This window comes from Archocentrus centrarchus, chromosome 11 (genome assembly GCF_007364275.1).
Source record: "Archocentrus centrarchus isolate MPI-CPG fArcCen1 chromosome 11, fArcCen1, whole genome shotgun sequence".
Taxonomy (NCBI): Eukaryota; Metazoa; Chordata; class Actinopteri; order Cichliformes; family Cichlidae; genus Archocentrus; species Archocentrus centrarchus.
The window spans coordinates 26,021,736-26,039,652 of record NC_044356.1 but is presented as its reverse complement, the minus strand read 5'-3'; positions in this window follow the sequence as shown (position 1 = coordinate 26,039,652).

Below are 17,917 nucleotides of genomic sequence, written 5' to 3'. Positions count from 1 at the left end.
CTGCGGCGTCGAACATCAAACGATCTGAACCTAAATGGAGGAACAATAACATATAAGAGACAATCCTACTGGCATATCCTCCATCACCAGAGCTTATCGTGTACAAAGAGATTAAAGAGGCAAAACCATATAATTTATGTATCATTTATAGCGCTATAATCAGGGGTTACAGTGCGCCGGACTGAGTCCATAAGTTGTGCTTGAGGTACTTCCAGCATCTTAGCTAGCTAGCATAAACGGAGTAACTTGTGGCAGGTCATTTTAAATGCAATGTTTCTAAATGTTCAACAAATATCAGCAAACACACAAAAAGTATCTGCAGTTTGTCACACAGTGTGTCTGCTAGCTAAAAGATGAGCTGCTGTATTTCAGGGAAATAAGGGAGCAATGAGAGAGAAGTTCACTCAGAGATGGAGAAAGATGTAAGAAAGAGGACAGGAGAGGAAGAAGAGAGGTTAGATTTAAAGGTAAGGACTGAAAAACAAACTGAAGTATGCTAACTCTGTGTAATTCAAAGACTGTATGAAAATACTGCAGTTTAGTATGTAATAAACAGGCTAGCTTGTTGTACTGTATTTACAGTAAAGCTCTGTGTTGGACTTTGCACAGAGGCTGTGTTGATGGTCAGAGTTACAGGTTACATCAGTGTCGCAGAGACTGAGTTTGAATCAAAGCTGTTGATGCTGAGATTCATTCACTGAATTCAACATTTATACAGCCTGTATGCTGTCAATGTAGGGGATGGAAATCAGCTAAGATAGCTCATGAAATACTGGGTTACATCTTTTTAAATTCAGTTCATCCACACAGAGCTGTAAACCTCAGAGCAGCAGCAGCAGCTCAGCTGATCACAGCCTGCAGACCAACATCACTACAACTGATCTTAGGGTTCCTCCACCTTCTGAATCCCACTGTAACCCCTGAGTATCCTCATGTTTGTGTTTAGGTGTGGAGGCACAGTCACCCTCTACAATGTAGGACACAGCTTGTGTCCTACATAACAGATTCAAGCTGAGTACATTCATTGGAATAATGTTTGCATTTTCAATTATTATTTTATATTATTACAATAAGTTATAATGAGGTTCAGTTAGCTTTACACAGAAAACAACAGCTGGTAGAAACATCCTCCAAAGAGCTACTTTTACTTTCTTACTTTGAGTACATTTCAGAGCCTGTACTTTTTTATTTTTACTTGAGTAAAGAAGTTGAACCTGTACTTCAACTTTTACCAAAGTATTATTTAACACAAGTATTTGTACTTCTACTTAAGTAGAGCATGTCTGTACTTTTGCCACCTCTGCCTAAGACACTGTACATCTAGTGTGATCCAGAGATGATAAGGAAATCTCAGTGATTAAGACACCTCCACAAGGTCAGTAAAACTAGTGGGTTTTTTTTTATAATTTTTAACTAGGTTGCACTGCTGAAAGGCAAACAAGCTTTGACAGCCAGTAATCAGATTCTCATCCTGCCATGCCAAACCATCACTGACACAATCAGAATTTGTCGATGGCTGGTGACCAGGAACAGTTAAGAAACAACAGCTGACGAGCTTGGCAATGGCCCAGATATCAGTGAAGTTTGCCTGTTTTCTCAGTCAGCGCTGCCAACTGTTTCTCTTGTAAAGTCGCTGTTGGTTTCCAACAAAGCTGGAAGCTTCATTCTTTACTTTTAAAAAGTTTTTTTTAAGAGGAAGATATAAAATGTTACAATACAAAAAATGATCCAGTACAGAATGTTAATTTGATATGTTATATTTAGTGAAACTGCAGAAAATCTGGCATTTTACTGTTAACATAAAAAAAGGGGGGCTGTTTGGAACTTGTCAGTTGCCCCTTGCATCACAAGAGAGGAGCAAATAGACAGGTGATTCAGGTCAACAACAATTAGTTGCAGTGAATCAACAGTGCCATGTAGTGCAGTGCAGATACACAGTAGTATCAAGGCATTAACACTTCCCTTACTTTCTAAAACTTTAACGTAGGAGATTAGGGTTCAACTCCAGTGTGGGACCACTGCTTGTTCTGTTAGTATTTTTGTCTGACTTTAAGTTTTTGGATGCGGCTGATTAGGTTAAGGCACCAAAAACTACTTGGTTCAGGAAAAGATCGTGGATGTGGGTTAAAATTTTTTACAACCACAAAGAAGCTTCTCTATTTTCTGAGTCCTCTATGACCAATTAACTAAAAAGAAGTGGCAGTGAAAAAGAAAGGCTATAATTGGCACAGATATGATGATTGAAATTATAAATAAACATGTTAGGAGAAAATAGCAGGCCTTTCAAGTTAATGTTATTGTTTTGTTTTGTTTTTTTATGCTAACAGTACTTAACAGGAAACGCAGTTTGTTTCTCAAACTCAAGCTACCTTTGTGTAGTCCCAGTTAGCACAATCGTTGGTATACTTGCTGTTTTTCATTACAATTCCATTTCGTGTTAGCTATCTCAGGTTTACTTTGGGGATTTAGCCAACCAAATTCAACAAGATATAAGCAGATTTAATGTGAGCTATATGGCTGATTTTCACCCCCTAGACACTATAAAGCTAGTATAAAATTCAGTGAGTGAATCTAATCAATATCATCACCTTATCGCCGCCGTCTTTCAAGATGGCGGCGCGCATAGTCGCAGCGGCTCAGTGCTCTCCTTTTCGGTGCTCTGTGAAATTGTGTATGTTGTTATGTGTGCTTCAACTGTGGCTCAACACATCACCATTATGTCGGGCGGACATTATAACATACAGACGGCACGAACTCCTACATATAGGAGCACAAAGTGAGCAGGCGGTTATGGCTGACTTCCTCCACTCTCACAACATCCCGGTGGACATCGCCAGACCACCTGGCTCTTTGTGGTTCATCATCCCTGTGAGGGGGGGTCGCAGACGGAGGCGGCGCAGAGAAAGGAGGCAGAAAAGAGGCGGCAGAGCTGGCGTTTTGGAGAGGCTACCTAAACGGCCTCATAGACCTCCGTTACCCAGTGTTTTCCTCGCCAATGTAAGATCACTCCCGAATAAAATGGATGAGTTGAGACTGCTGGTGGCTACAAACAGGACCGTGAAGGACTGCTGCGTTTTGCTCTTCACTGAGACCTGGCTTCATTCATCCATTCCTGATGCAGCCATCGAGCTAGCCGGCAGGACAACGCACCGGCATGACAGAATGCGGACCTCCAGTAAGAGCAGAGGAGGGGGTGCGTGCTTGTATGTAAACAACAGCTGGGGTACAGACAGTATGACTGTGAACAGCCACTGCTCTCCGGACCTGGAGTACATGACTGTTAAATGCAGGCCCATCTATCTGCCCCGTGAGTTTACAGCTGTTTTGATCACTGTTGTTTATCTTCCCCCTGATGCTAATGCTAACTCGGCTGTTAGTCTCTTACATGACACGGTTTGCAGTCAACAGAGCAGATATCCTGAGGCTGTACACATCATTGCAGGAGACTTTAACCATGTCGATTTAAAGACTGTTCTCCCCAAGTTCCATCAGCATGTTAAATGCCCTACAAGAGGGAACAACACACTGGATAAAGTCTACTCTAACATCAAGCTGGGTTTCAGGGCTGTGCCACTGCCACATCTGGGCCAGTCAGACCATCTGTCCCTGCTTATGATTCCAGCATACACCCCCCTCAGCAAAACTGCTCTTTCTACATCTAAGACTGTTCAGACCTGGCCTGAAGGTGCCTCTCAACAGCTGCAGGACTGCTTTGAAACAACTGACTGGGACGTATTCAAGCACCAGGACCTGGAGCAGTATACCTCGGCTGTTCTGGACTACATCAAGTTCTGCACCGACACTGTAACTGTGGACAAGAATATCCGGGTTTTTCCAAATAGAAAGCCATGGATGAATGGAAAGGTGCAGAGCTTACTCAGAGAAAGGAACATCGCCTTCAGAGCTGGTGATGGGGCGCTTTACAGCGCTGCCAGAGCCAACCTGAAGAGAGGCATCAGGGAGGCCAAGGCTGTGTATAAGAGGAGGATTGAGGACTGTTTCCAGAGCCACGACTTCAGGCAGGTGTGGCAAGGGGTTCGGCATATTTTGAACTACAAACCCAGCCTGTTAGTTGATCAGCGTAACATCAATCTGGCAGAGGAGCTGAACAGCTTCTTTGCATGCTTTGAGGTACAGCAATCAGAGACAGCCATCCAACATCCCTCAGCAGGCAGCAGCAGCATCCTCAGGCTGCAAGAGCAAGAGGTGAGGCGTATGCTGGAAACTGTGAACCCCAGGAAAGCTGTGGGGCCCGATGGTGTCTCTGGACGGATACTGAAGGTCTGTGCGGCTCAGTTGGCTGGTATTTTTACCAGCATTTTTAACCAGTCCCTGAGCCAGGCTGCTGTCCCTTCCTGCCTGAAGTCCTCCATTATCGTCCCCATCCCCAAGAAGAACACTATCAGAGGTTTGAATGACTACAGGCCAGTAGCACTAACACCAATTGTTATGAAGTGCTTTGAAAAGCTTGTCCGGGCTCACGTCATCTCCAGTCTCTCTCCCAGACTAGACCCCCACCAGTTTGCCTACAGAGCCAACCGGTCCACAGAGGACGCCATTGCCACGGCCCTCCACTCTGCCTTCTCTCACCTGGAGCAGGGGGGGAACTACACTCGGCTGCTCTTTGTGGACTTCAGCTCGGCGTTTAACACCATCCTTCCTGGCAGACTGGTGACTAAACTGTCAGATCTGGGGATACCACGCTCCACCTGTCTTTGGATCAAGGACTTCCTGACAGACCGTTCCCAGAGGGTAAGAGTAGGTCCCCACCTCTCTTCAGCCATCAGCCTCAGCACCGGCTCTCCACAGGGCTGTGTGCTGAGTCCCCTACTCTTCACCCTCTACACACATGACTGCACCTCCATACATGCCAGTAACTGCATCATTAAGTTTGCGGATGACACCACTGTGGTGGGGCTCATATCAGGCGGGGATGAGTCAGCATACCGGGACGAGGTGCAGCGGCTGTCAAGGTGGTGCAGTGAGAATAACTTGATCCTGAACACCACTAAGACAAAGGAGATGGTAGTAGACTTTAGGAGGACAACACATGTCATTCAACCTCTGTTCATCGAGGGGGATGAAGTGGAGCTGGTTTCAGATTTTAGGTTCCTGGGAGTACATCTGCAGGATGATTTGACCTGGAGTATCAATACGACCAGCATTTACAGGAAGGCCCAACAGAGACTGCATTTCCTGAGGGTTCTTAGGAGCAACTATCTGACCCAGAATCTGCTGGTGTCCTTCTACCGTTGCTGTGTAGAGAGCATCCTGACCTACTGTCTGTGCGTGTGGTTCAACAGCTGCACAGCAGCAGACAGGAAAACACTCCAGCGAATCATCAACACGGCTCAAAAGATCATAGGCTGTCCCCTGCCCTCCCTCCAGGAACTGTTCAATGCCCGCTGCCAGAGGAGGGCACAGAACATCCTCCAGGACCCCTCACACCCTGGACACTCCTTGTTTCAGCTACTGCCATCAGGCAGACGTTTCAGGACAATGAAGGCCAGAACACACAGACTGAGGAACAGCTTTTATGCCAGGGCTATCATTGAACTGAACTCTGTGTGGTTTGGACAGTGATGTGGGGTGGTAGTGCTGACTGTGTGCGTGCGTTGGTGTGTGTATTGGGGCTAGATTCATCTTAATTTACTATTGTGCACTGTATTTTAGTAATCATTTTTATCACTCATATTTTTATTATTTTATTATTTATTGTCTGAGGCACCTAGAAAGGAATGCATTTTAAATTTCGTTGTGCAACTTCTGTGTACAATGACAATAAAGATTCTGATTCTGATTCTGATTCTGATTAAATATAAATTGACTAACAAAGTACCCAGTGCATGTTTGTAATGGGAAAGCATCGTTGTAGAGTCACGGTAGTTGGCACATTCGACAATGCATACACCCTATAAAAAATATAGACCTGACAATACTTAGGCACCAAACATTACTCAAGGAACTAACATGTAATTATACTCAGGTCCCTCCATTTTTGTTAATTAATACTTATTTTTATAGGTTTCACCCACTGTTGCTGGCTCTGATCCAGCAGTGACAATGAAATCCTAAACAAATCCATATTTAGCCCTCTGGAGTCTGGAGTATAATTGGCCATTTTTGACTACTTTTGATTTTACCTTTATATTCATAATTTTTTTTTTCAGCACAACCTCACATGTGTGACTGTGCAGTTATTTTATTTCATTTTAACATACTGTATAAACACACTGGACCTAAAAACACACAAAAAACATAAAATCCGAGTAGAAAAACATTTTTTTTTTTACTGTGAAAACCACAAACATGTTCAACAAACTATTTTTAAAATTTAAAATGCAAATATAGAATGTAAATTTCAAAACCTTATGTACAAATACAGCAAACAACAAAGTTATACACAATTATACATCTTCATTATTATTTGTATATACTTCTTTTATTTTTTTGCAATGGATGTATTTTTATATATTCTCTTATTTTATGTATTTTTTTTATTTTATTTTCTGTATATTTTTAGAAGTTCTAATTTATATTTTAGAAAGTTTGACTTTCTATTGCATGGCACTGAACAGGAGTAGCCCTCCAATCTCATTGTACTGTATAATGACAATAAATGACAATAATGACAATAAAGGCATTCTATTCTATTCTATTATTTACATTAAAATGCATTTCATTTGATTATCCACACCATAAACATGTGCGTATACATAAACCTTCCTTTCTCACAGATTTTAATACTGTACACGTGGCCAATCTCCAGAAGAATGTTCTCTTTTATAATATAGATGTCTGCTACCTTTGATGTAACTTAACATTGACCATGAACACAATGTCTGCCCTATACCAGTTCAACATGAAGTTCATTACTGTTAACTTCATCACAATACTGCAAACTAACCAGTTTAGCCTGCACTAAACTTAACCAAACTGCTTAGTAGGCCTACAGTATTTTCATGCAAAGTTTGAATAACACAACACATCACTGTTGATCCAACATCTCATTTAAAAACTTTAAAACCAGTAAAATCTTAATTTCCAGTTTAGCAAATGTCACTTACTGAGCATGACTCACCTTCCTCTCCTGTTCTGTCTTTTGTAGATTTTTCTCTCAGTGTTGCACATTAAAGTTTTTTATGTTTCTCTCCCTGGGAAACACAGCAGTTAGCAGACACATTTTGTGACAAACTGCATAGAAACAGTGTGTGTTTGCTAATTTTTGTTGAGCCATTTGATAAATTGCATTTGAAATTACCCAGCACTTAAAAACTGTTGCTCTCTTTATGGCCACTCCTCTTTGGTAGCTATCTAGATGCTTAAGTGCCACTACCGCAACTTCATGTCTGCGCCATGAATGCACCACAGGGATGAGAAGGAAAAACAGACGGGATATTATTATATTCTTATTACTGACCAATTACCTTCATGCCATCACTGGAAGCAATGCCAGGCTGCAGCACACAAAAAATTAACTGATTCAGTAATAGTATGCATTAAGATTTAATTACTCATTAATTAAGTGCCGGCTCACGTCAGCCTGCTTTTAACCCCTGAATGTACCCCTGGTTAAGGTTATCAATCAAGCAAGCTAAAAACATAAACATACAAATATGATAACCGTGGGCAAGAGTTGCATTTATCTTTTTTACTTTTGTTGCATTAAGCAATAAACTTCACCAACCTGTCACCTGAGCTGCAAGAGCCAAACTGATATCAACCATCAAAAATAAGAAAAAAAGAAAACCTCAAACAGCATCAGTCTAATTGAGCATTACTGGAAGCTGTAACTGTAATTGTTGAATTTCAAATTGATCTGAAGTCCAAAGCATAACATTTATAACACAAAACTGGCACAAAGGCACAAAACTGAAAGTATAACTTAAATACAGCACTTAAAAATGTGCAATAAGTTCAGTTGCAAACACCAAATATTATAGATACAGTTGAAGCATCTACCTGAAAAAACAGGCTGTCAAAAAAGTAATATTACCCTATCATCTGAAAAAAATACAAAATACACAGTGGCCATATCCAGCAGTGTCACAGTAAAGTGCTGCTCTCGGGTGCCCTGGACTAAAACACAGTTTTAACCATTTCATTACAGCCAAGGAGAATGAAACTGATTTTCTCCCCTTCGAAAATGTTTGAAGCAGACCTGGATGTAATCTAGAACTGAATTATAGACATCAACCATGTGCAGTTCGCACTGAAGGCTGCACAAATACACACTCTCACACATGAAATGGTAGGGCAATGTTACACTGTGCACCGAGAACCTTTTACACTTTCTTCCCCGTTCTTGGTTCAGTTAATAGTCTTATCTAACAGGAATCAAGACTGGGAGGAGGGAAGGTGATTCAAACCACCTTCTTTGTGTGTGTGTGTGTGTGTGTGTGTGTGTGTGTGTGTGTGTGTGTGTGTGTGTGTGTGTGTGTGTGTGTGTGTGTGTGTGTGTGTGTGAGCACTACCGTTACAAGGTTGAGTCTGCTTAGATTGCTCAGATCAATAATGTAGTGAGAGAGAGAGAGAGAGAGAGAGAGAGAGAGTGCAACATCTCTAATTTGGATGACTCACATTGGAACAAAAGACAAAAGAAGATAAAGAGAAGGAAAAAGGGGGGGAAAAAAGAACGAGCAAAGGACAGAGCAGACATGATAACGAGTGACGAAGAATCACTGAAACAACAGAGAAAAAAATTGCGTCTCGACATAATTTAACATTTTTGCTTCTAATATTCATCTTTTTTATGCTTGCAATTCTAAAATATTTTTAATTGAGACACACTTTGATGCACCTCATGATGGCAGGTAGCATATGGCATCGTTAAGACTGGGATACATAAAACGTGAACACTAAGTGAGTCCTGCACATCATGCATTACAACCAGAATATGGCTGTGTGGTAAAAATGAATCCTTTGGAGATTAGCTATAGGCAAAGAATAAGTTTCTTTTCTTTCTCTAAACTCTTTATCTCCTGCTACCTGATCCATGTCTATACCTGATCTGTCTGAAGATATCATCCTAATCCAGACAAATTCAAAACACAAGGTTGGAGCCTGCTATAAAACCCCTAGCAGATCTTTAAATACAATGACTACCACTATAACAGTTAAAGTAATCTCTTTTCTTTTGTTGTCAAAGGAGCCATAATCTCTATATTAGGTTTCTGCATCTGAATATGCCGAATCTGTAGGCAAGGGAGGTGATTTTTGACACCAAAAGCTTTCTGGTTTCCATTTTTCCACTTAAAGTTCAAGTAGTTCACTTATGTCAAACAATCACATTTGAGCTGCCTTTGGTTACATACAGGTTAACGGTCCTTAAGGAAACCAAGAGACGGGTGAAAATTTTTGATAATGCAGTTTCAAGTTGTCTGATGAGGGATAAGCTTTTTATTAGCTTTTTAAAATGTATGATTACAATTAATGCAAAGCACATACAGTCTAGAACCAGATATCTGATGGCTAGGCTACCCCTGAAATGTTGGCAGTTCTTCCCAAGTTGCAAAATCTGGGGCCTGCAAGATTAAGCCAAAGCCTAAGTGCCAAAAAATGCAGTTCCACAAATGGCCACTTGAGGCTGGCTCCAAAAGGCAGACAATCACTACTGGCTCACTTGTTACAGTGTCCAAATAAACAGCATTTAAAAGCCTGTTTACGGTCTGGTACAAAAAAATTGTTTTGGTGAGATTAGTTGTTATAGCACCTTCCCCCTACAACAACTAATTTGCTGGTGGCCTTTAACGTAACTTGTCCTGTGGTTATAGTGTTCGAGTCACTGAACTGGACCTCTCCACCATGTTTGTGCTGCTGGTGCCTTTTTGGAGCATTTTTAATGGAATTATCTGAAACATAATAAATAATGTGCCTTGGTCGTGGTTCTGTGTACAATCAGTGCTATAGGTGTATGATAACCGCAGACCCTTCTGAAACCCTACCTCCTGAAAAATGCTACTCACGTCAGAAAAGCCTGCAACAGCTGGTGTTTAAAAAACACACTTACATATCGATTTTTATCTTTATTTCAAATACTGATCTGCTGTTTAATAAAGATTGTATATTGACTGTATTTTGGGTTGAGTTTAGCAATGTTCCATAATTCCACCTTCTTGGACTGCAAGAAGGTAGATGAGGTTTGGTAAAATAAATGTAGGGCAGCATGGTGGTGCAGTGGTTAGGACAAGAGGTCCACAAAGAGGTCCTGGGTTTGACTCTACAGGCCGACCGGTGTCTTTCTGTTGGAGTTTTTCTCCCCATGTCTGTGTGGGTTCTCTGCACAGTCCAGAAACATGTATGTTAGGTTAACTGGCAATCCTAAATCGGCCATAGGTGTGATTGTGAGTGTGAATGGTTACCTGCCCTGCCTCTAGCCCTATGATAGCTGGGATAGGCTCCAGCCCAACTGTGACCCTGAATTGGATAAGCGGAAGAATATGGATGGATAAAATATATTGCCATGTGATACTGATTATTTGTCTCTTTCATATACTAGTAATTTAACCATTTTAAATAACTAGAGTTATCTGTATGAGTTTGAAGCCATCAACCATCCATAATTCATGCCCTTTTTTGTGTTATAGAAGCTCCCTGCCCCCTCTCACTCCTTCAGCTACTGTATCTGGGTCAGGGTAACAGTCTGACATGGAATGAGTTGGGTGACTCACAAATGTTTCTTCTGTTTTAACACTTGTGTAACGTATGTACAGTGCGTGCAGCAGTCCTCTCCGGGCCTGTCAGACTGGCGAGAGCTCGGTGCTCCTGTGACACACTTCTCTCGACTGGGTGTTGGTACGTCTGCAGAAACTGAAAGGGACTCAAGAACCAAACTGTCTAAATGAACTGTCTGGATTCAGGCAGTATATGAATAAGAAAATATAAGCAAACTATCCAGCAGCCGATGTTCATTCTGAAGTCTGTGGCTCTCCATTTCTTCAAAGGTTAGGTTAAAGGTCACTTTCAAGACAGCTATTTGCAGGTTCACAGATACTGAATATGGCATCATCGGAGTGGCAATGTGCTCCAAAATACACACGGTGACTAACCTGCTGACTGGTACTCGTGCAAGTAAATCTACAGATTTGAATGAGTCTTAAAAATACATCCCCACTGCTACAGTTGTCATCTCTCCAGATCAGGTGAAGAATCCATCATACAAGAAGAAATGTCAAAACCCAGAGGTGAGTAGCAACCTTTCGCACGTCAGATCCCTTCATGCATGTCCGCCTGGCCTGTCTAGTGCCCTGCTGGCTCCTGTGCTGTTCCCAAATACACTTAGAGGGGTTTAAACAGCCAAGCGTGAGATGAGGTTCACAGGGATTATTACTGCGCACCCTTGTTTCCCGTAGTCCCTGTGTTCTCACTGGCCCTAAAGGTCAGGGGTCACCGGTAACCCACAGCAGCGTCGTGACACCTCATTACTCTTCTCCTGGCTGCATGATCACCACGTTGCGTTGTCATGGAAACAGCAAGATCGAAAGCTTATCTTGATGCTGAGAAAATTGCACCTAAGCACCGAACCCCAGGGTGCAGCCCGAGTTTTGTGTGTGTGTGTGTGTTTGCGCGCATGTGTGTGTGCGTGTGTGTGTGTGTCTGTGGGGCATATGGTGTCCGCTGCATGGGGAGGTTGTGGGGCAGAGATGAGAACAGAGTTCCTCTCATGCTGTGTAATGTCCATACACCCCACAGTGATGGAGGTTTCCCAAATAATGGGGTTGAGGCAGAAGTGCAGAAGGCGATGAATGCAAATAAAAAAATGGATATCCACAGAAATCAGAGCAAAAGGAAAGGTAAGTTGTCTACTCATAATCCACTGTTAGGGTGGTAAACCATCTTTAATTTCTTGAGGCAAGTTCACCAGCACTAGTGCATTAAGACAGGATTTTATGTTTATGTTATCAGTGTGTAATTACATCATCTGAGCTACTGTAACTGAGATGGGATAGACTGGTTTTATGTAAAACAATGAATGGCATGCCCGGGAGCCAGTTATGAAAATTGACAGGCAGGATTACTAAAATTGTTCATTGTAACAATTACAATGAATAATTTTGTTATTTTCAGATTAAATTTCTAATTGATAAAATAAAGTACAATTTACAATACTGTGCAAAAGTACTGAGCCACCCCTCATTTCTTTCTATTTTGCTTTCAAGGAGCCAGACAGGCAACAGTTTTCCAGGCTTTCTCGGGGCTGCTTTTTCCCTCATTTTCAGTCCAGTCCTTATATCTAAAAATTGTCAGCAAAAACAAAGATAACAATTCGATTGCCATAAAAAAGAAAGCACCATCAGATTTTGATGCACCGTGCAATACCGTCCCAAAAGAGTCTGATTGGCAACCGTTTCATTTTTCAGCATGACTTCTTCTTCTTCTTTCAGCTGCTACCTTTAAAGGTGGCCACAGCCCCATCATCTGCCTCCACCTCACCCTTTGTAGAAAGCAGAGCCCTTCAATTCTTTTTTTTTCTTTTCTTTTCTCGTGTGTGTGTGTGTGTGTGTGTGTGTGTGTGTGTGTGTGTGTGTGTGTGTGTGTGTGTGTGTGTGTGTGTGTGTGTGTGTGTGTGTTTTTTTTTCAGCCAATGTTCAAACGCTTTTAGAAACCAGTTTGTGAAACAGACCTCTGTGCAGCTGGTACACAAATCTTCACCTTACTTTAGTAGTGAGGAATGTATGTGATTTAGAAATAGAAACACATTTATTGATGGTCAATCACAGGTAAGATTGGGGGAAGTGCAGACTTTTGATTTGCAGGCACAGTGCTCTCTGGCTGTCCTTCATCTGGCTGTTCTCAAGCTGGAAACTCATTGCTGGTGCAGACAGTTTAACAAATCAATGTTCATTTGCAAGTGTGTAAAGAACCATCCCACAGATACAATGCACACACTCAGTGTGACGTACATCTAGATGTGAGTCAAACAGAGGGGATGGCTGTTCCTGTAAGGCATATTGACTGCACTCTATTTCCCAGTTGTTGAGATAAGGCCCACCCACCCAGAATAGTTTGGCCTGTGGACAGAATCAGCTGATAGCACCAATGATCTGTCCATCAAACTCTAATACACCAGTCAGGCCTCTTTTAAACTAAACCCAATAAGCCAGGCAGTCTAAACCTGGCACAAAGAGAGGGACTGACTCAGCCTTCCACAATATCTTTCCACCTCCCCCCCACCTCCCGCTCCCTTTTTCTTTGTTTTCTTGCATTTTTTATTATCAAGCAATTTCATTCAGACTGAGATTCCCGTCTCACGAGGAACATAGAAAGAAACGATAAAAATGATAATCAAAATAAACAAAACAAAGGAGCAATCAAACTCCCAGACGGGGATGCAAACAGAGTGAGACCTGAGTTAATTTAACACAGTTTAAGATGTTCACCACACAAAACCTGTCCCGCCGTGTTGACAATGGCGGTGAATAGAATTTGAATTTATGTCACAGTTACATGAGATGAGGAGTCGTGAAGTCGGGCGACTCAGGCTTGGTGTGGATTCTGTTGTTTTCTCATGCAGTTTATTTATCATCTGAAACTCAGAGTTTCTGAAGGAAACCTCCATGGCCACTGAAATCACCATACACTAAAGGAAGCACAAAGTCAAATACAGGAAAACTACAATTTTATAAAAAATTTAATGGGGTACAGTTGCAGAAAAAAATGTTAACACTATTTCTGCATAAAATGACCCAAAATATCATCAGATTTGGTCCCAAAAGTAGACAAAGAGAACCCAATTAAACCAAAGAACTGAAACTACTGGACTTGGTTATTTATTTAGGATTTATTGAGGAGTACAATCCAGTTTTATCTGAGATGGGGAAATATTAGAAGAAGAAGAAGAAGAAGAAGAAACAGCCTTTATTGTCCCACAGAGGGGAAATTTGGGTGTAACAGCAGCCGCAGTTATTATAAATATAAATAAAGATATAATAATTCACACTATTAAGAAAAGAATATATATAAAATCAACAAACAATATTAACCTTAATACTACTAATAATGACACTATATACAATGTACATGATGTGCCCGTGTGTTGAACCTTAACAGGCCGGACTATTTACAGTATATTATATATTATCCTACATTGTGTAGGTTATTGTGGTTTTTGTTGGGAGCAGTGATGGTTATAAAGTCTTACAGCTGCTGGGAGGAAGGATCTGCGGTAACGCTCCTCTGTGCATTTAGGATGCAGCAGTCTGTCACTGAAGGAGCTCTCCAGCTCAGCAACAGTTTCATGCATGGGGTGGGAGACTTTGTCCATCAGTGATGTTATTTTGGTCAGAGTCCTTCTGTCTCCCACCACCTGCACTGAGTCGAGAGGACATCCTAGGACAGAGCTGGCTTTCCTGATGAGCTTGTCTATCCTCTTCCTCTCAGCTGTAGACAAGCTGCTGCTCCAACATACTGCTGCATAGAAGATGGCTGATGCCACCACAGAGTCATAGAAGGTCTTCAGGAGTGTCCCCTGCACTCCAAAAGACCTCAGCCTTCTCAGCAGGTAGAGTCTGCTCTGACCCTTCCTGTAGAGCGCATCAGTGTTATGAGTCCAGTCCAGTTTATTGTTTAGGTGAACACCCAGGTACTTATAAGAGTCCACTATCTCAATGTCCACTCCCTGGATGTTCACCGGTGTCCGTGTGGTGGGTCTGCGCCTGCGGAAATCCACCACCAGCTCCTTGGTTTTAGCTGCGTTGATCAGGAGGTGGTTCCGCTGGCACCAGTCCACAAAGTCCTGAGTCCACTGTCTGTACTCTGAGTCATCCTCACCTGTGATGAGGCCAACTATGGCAGAGTCGTCAGAGAACTTCTGCAGATGGCAGCGTGGGGAGTTGATGGAGAAGTCTGCAGTGTAGAGGGTGAAGAGGAACGGTGCCAGCACAGTTCCCTGTGGGGCCCCCGTACTGCAGACCAGCCTGTCAGAGACACAGCCCTGTGTCCTCACGTACTGTGGGCGGTCAGTGAGGTAGTCCAGTATCCACTCGGAGATGTGGTGGTCCACTCCTGACAGTTCCAGCTTGTCTCTCAGAAGTCCTGGCTGGATGGTGTTAAAAGCACTGGAGAAATCAAAGAACATGATCCTCACAGTGCTTCCAGGCTTCTCCAGGTGGGTCAGAGCTCGGTGCAGGAGGTAGATGATGGCGTCATCCACCCCGATGCCAGGCCGGTAGGCGAACTGCAGCGGGTCCAACGAAGACGACACCATGAGGCGTAGATGGTTGAGGACCAGCCTCTCGAGGGTCTTCATTAGATGCGATGTCAGGGCTACCGGCCTGTAGCTGCTAAGATCCTTTGGATGTTTGGTCTTTGGTACCGGTACCACACAGGAGGTCTTCCACAGTTGTGGTACTTTCCCCAGCTTCAAGCTCAGGTTGAACATGTATCCCATGATGCCACACAGCTGATCTGCGCAGCACCTCAGGAGCCTGGAGCTGATGCCGTCTGGACCAGCAGCCTTTCGCACCTTGATCTTACGTAGCTCCTTCCTCACATGATGAGTTGAGAGGGACAAGATGGAGGTGGGGGATGGGGGGTGTGAGATGGAGTCCGCAGAAGTGAAGGGGGTGGGTGATGGCTGAGAGCTGAGAGGTGTGAGGTCCCAAGAAGAAGAAAGGTTGGCAGTCATTAAAGATGGTGGGGCTGACAGCAGGGGGGACTGGGCTGGGGGAGGGGTGGGTGGCTGGTCAAACCTGTTAAAGAACTGGTTCAGGTTGTTAACCCACTCTAAGTCTCCCACAACCCTAGGGCTTGGTTTGTGGCCTGAAATTGAGTTCAAACTCCTCCAAACCCCACTGATGTTGCTCTGCTGTAGCTGGTCCTCCATCTTCTTCCTGTAGATGTTTTTTCCATCCCTGATTTTCCTTCTCAGATCCTTCTGCACGGCTCTCAGCTCCTCCTTATTTCCTGATCTAAAGGCTCTCTTCTTCTCCTTCAGGAGAGCCTTTATTTCAGAGTTGATCCAGGGTTTGTTGTTTGAAAAACACCGTACCCTCCTGGTGGGCACAGTGTTTTCCACGCAGAAATTGATGTAATCAGTGATGCAGTCCGTGATGCTGTTGATGTCCTCCCCATGAGGGGCACAAAGCTCTTCCCACACAGTGGAGCTAAAGCAGTCTCTCAGAGCTTCTTCAGTCTCCTCAGACCATTTCTTCACTGTGTGTGTCACAACTGGTTCTCTGTGTACCAAGGGTTTGTACACAGGCTGGAGATGAACCAGGTTGTGATCTGAGCCCCCCAGGGGAGGCAGAGGTGATGAGCTGTATGCCTCCTTGATGTTGGCATACAGTAGATCCAGTGTGTTGGTATTCCTGGTGTGGCAGGTGACATACTGGGTGAAGGTGGGGAGAGTGGAGGACAGGGAGACGTGGTTAAAGTCCCCTGAGATCAGAAAGAGGGCCTGTGGGTGCTGTGTTTGGAGTCTGCTGGTAGTAGCATGGCTTCATAGCATTATGAAGTCCATTTGAAAGTGAAGGTGGATGATTGTGTGGGTGTCCTGATTTATTTTAAAGAACAAGACTGTATCAAAGTCTGATCTTAATGAGACATTTGTTAGAAGTGTATCAATCCACGAAAAAGGGTTGTTGATGTAAACTGTGATGGCCATATCCACAACCACACAACTGAAATGGCAATGCAGACAAATAAACGGTTTCACGCATCATTACCACATTCAACATCATTTTTGTCACAGCCACTACCCAGCAAACATTTGTGCGTTGAATGACTGTCAGCTGGTGGTTTCGCTCTTTAAGAGTCGGCCCGATCAGGCCTCTGTTCTGCATGGAAACCACAAACATCCGTCCCTCTACAGTTCAGTGTTTGTCATTGTGCAGCAACCAGTTTTGAGCAGTAAAGTAACGTCAAGATTTCATGTTTGGGGGGTGGGACAGGGTGGTGTGTGTTAGTAATGCTTCTGTGATTGTCTTCTTGCATTCTTCTAGGATGTTTTTCTACCCCAGGAAAAAACTGTTGTTACTATTATTTCTGTCCTGGTCCTGGGTCTAGGACCCAGTGTTTTCTGTTTTGGACTTTCTGGTTCTGTTCTGCCTCTGTTTCTGTCACGGTTGCTGTGGCAGGCAGGAAAAGGCAGACCCCAAATGCAGGACTCTGAAACGGTCGGATGAACTTAAATGAGGTTTATTGAAAAGGGAAAACAATAAGTACAAATAAACTAGGCTGGAACAGAAGCCAGAACTAAAACTAAAAGGGAACACGAAGACACACAACCAGGATCATCGACAACGACGCAACAAAGAACAGACAAAAACTGAGGGCTTAAATACACACACTAGGCAATCAGGGCAAGAGGAAACAACAGGGCACAACAGGTGAAACAAATGAAACTAATAACACAGGGGAAGCAAAACTAAACACAAAGTACAGGGAACACAAGACTGTCAAAATAAAACAGGAAGTAACGTAACAAGGTCCACACAGACTTGACAACACAGAGGAAACTAAACAGGGACCAAGGCACAGGGAAACAGACAAAGAGAAACACAGACATGGGACCAAGACGCAGACTAGTCACAACACTGGGAATAAAACTCAATACGAAACCACAGGAGGTCAGGGACATGACAAAAGGACAAAACAGACACAAGAACACAGACACAGGGGAGACAGGGACAAAGGGAACTAGGAAATCAAAATGTAAACCATAACTAATAACAAAGCCAGAACTAAGATGAATAATGAAAACCAAAACAAACTATTACATAACAAAACTTTTTCTATATCTGTGTCAAGACAGCTTGTCTTCTTTGATTGAAGACAGGCTCCTGATTGGCATTTGCCATAGAATACCAGAATTGGCAGGTCTACCAATGACATCATGTGCTTTCACCCTGAGCATGTGTGACAGACATGAAAGGGTCTGGAGAAGCTGTGGAAAATGTTATGCTGCCTGTAAAATCAT